We start from the raw sequence: 2,486 nt of genomic DNA on the forward strand, positions 1-2,486 counted from the left end.
TAGAGGTTGCTGCCTATGCTCTCCTCTAGGATTTTGATGGATTCCTGTCTCACATCGAGGTCTTTCATCCATTTAGAGATCATCTTTGTGCATGGTGTGAGAGAGTGGTCAAGTTTCATTCTTTTGCATGTAGCATTCCAGTTTTCCCAGCACCATTTATTGAAGAGACTGTCTTTTTTCCACCGGATGTTTTTTCCTGCTTTATCAAAGATTAGTTGCCCAAAGAGCCGAGGGTCCATTTCTGGGTTCTCTATTCTGTTCCATTGGTCGATGTGTCTGTTTTTGTGCCAGTACCATGCTGTCTTTGTGATCACAGCTTTGTAGTACAGCTCGAAATCCGGCATTGTGATGCCCCCAGCTTTGTTTTTCCTTTTCAACAGTTCCTTGGAGATTCGGGGCCTTTTCTGGTTCCATACAAATTTAAGGACTATTTGTTCCAGTTCTTTGAAAAATGTCCTCGGTATTTTGATCGGGATAGCATTGAAAGTGTAGATTGCTCTGGGTAGTATGGACATTTTAACTATGTTAATTCTTCCAATCCATGAGCATGGAATATTTTTCCATCTTTTTATGTCTTCCTCAATATCTTTCAAAAGTGATCTATAGTNTTCATTCTCGTTGGTCTCCATAAATTGTTTAAATTGATTTTTGATTTCCTGGTTTATCGAGTCATTCTTGAGCAGGATGGTTCTTAGTCTCCAAGTGTTTGAGTTTCTTCCAAATTTTTCCTTGTGGTTGAGTTCCAATTTCAAAGCGTTGTGGTCTGAGAATATGCAGGGAATAATTTCAGTCTTTTGGTATCGGTTGAGACCTGTTTTGTGACCCAGAACGTGTTCTATTCTTGAGAATGTTCCATGGGCATTAGAATAGAATGAGTATTCTTTGGTTCTGGGGTGTAGTGTTGTATATATATCTATGAGGTCCAGCTCGACGAGTATGGCATTCAAAGCTCTTGTTTCTTTGTTGATTTCCTGCTTAGGTGATCTATCTATTGCTGATAGTGGAGTGTTGAGGTCGCCTAGTATTAACGTATTTTTATCTATATGTCTCTTTATTCTGGTTAAGAGTTGGCTTGTGTGTCATGCTGCTCCCCTGTTGGGGGCATAGATATTTATAATTGTCATATCAACTTGTTGGATACATCCTTTAAGAATAATATAGTGCCCTTCTGTGTCTCTAACTATAGTCTTTAGTTTAAAATCCAATCTGTCTGATATGAGAATTGCTACCCCAGCTTTCTTTTGAGGTCCATTGGCATGAAAGATGGTATTCCATCCCTTTACTTTCAGTCTGAATGTATCTTTAGGTTCAAAATGAGTCTCTTGTAGACAGCAAATGGATGGGTCATTTCTTTTTATCCAATCTGCAACCCTGTGGCGTTTTATGGGAGCATTTAGGCCATTTACATAGAGACTGATTATTGAGAGAGATGATTTTAATGATGCCATGTTGCTTGTAAAGTCTTTGTTTCTTTAGATTGTGACTTTCTGTTCTGTATCACTCTTGGGGCCTTTTTACTTTTATAGAACCCCCCCCCCAGGGGCGCCTGGGTGGCACAGCGGTTAAGCTTCTGCCTTCGGCTCAGGGCGTGATCCCGGCGTTGTGGGATCGAGCCCCACATCAGGCTCTGCTGCTATGAGCCTGCTTCTTCCTCTCCCACTCTCCCTGCTTGTGTTCCCTCTCTCACCAGCTGTCTCTATCTCTGTCAAATAAATAAATAAATCTTTAAAAAAAAAAAAAAAGAACCCCCCCTTAATATCTCCTTAGGGCTGGTTTCATGGTAATTGGTCAGTGACTGGCAATTCTGGAAGGTCTTTATCTCTCCATCAATTCTGAATGACAGCCTTGCTGGATAAAGGATCCTTGGCTGCATGTTTTTCTCTGAAAGAGCTTTAAAAATGCCCCCCCAACCTTTCTCTCATTCCAGGTCTGTGTAGACAGGTCTGATGTAATTCTGATACCTTTGCCTTGGTACGTGAGAAATTTCTTTGCCCTGGCCGCTTTCAATACTGTATCCTTGGATCTAATATTTGCGAATTGCACTATGACATGCCGTGGCGTAGGTTTGTCCTGGTTGAGCTTGGATGGGGTCCTCTCTGCCTCTTGGACACGAATGCTTGTTTCCCTTGCTNTGAGCTTGGAGGGGTCCTCTCTGCCTCTTGGACACGAATGCTTATTTCTTTTGCTAGATTAGGGAAGTTTTCAGCTACAGTTTATTCAAATATCTCTTCTAGACCTCTGTTTTTCTCCACCCCCTCAGGGATGCTGATGATTCTAACATTGGAACATTTCATTGAGTCACTAATCTCCCATAACCTACATTCTTGAGATTGGATTTTTTTGAGCCAAGTTTCTATTTTAGCTTTCTCTTCTACTAACCCATGCTCTAATTCACCGATACGTTCTTCTGCCTCATTCATCCTGGCCATCAGAGCATCTAGTTTTGACTGCATTTGATTCATAGCATTTTTAATTTCTGCCAGATT

General features: G+C 41.1%; 1 protein-coding gene across 1 annotated transcript in view; it reads left to right on the top strand.

Moving 5' to 3' along the window:
- Nucleotides 1-2,486, top strand: part of MIPOL1 (mirror-image polydactyly 1) — a 310,557-nt gene that overhangs the window by 111,661 nt on the left and 196,410 nt on the right. The window lies entirely within an intron of this gene.

This window comes from Ailuropoda melanoleuca, chromosome 20 (assembly GCF_002007445.2).
Source record: "Ailuropoda melanoleuca isolate Jingjing chromosome 20, ASM200744v2, whole genome shotgun sequence".
Lineage (NCBI taxonomy): Eukaryota > Metazoa > Chordata > Mammalia > Carnivora > Ursidae > Ailuropoda > Ailuropoda melanoleuca.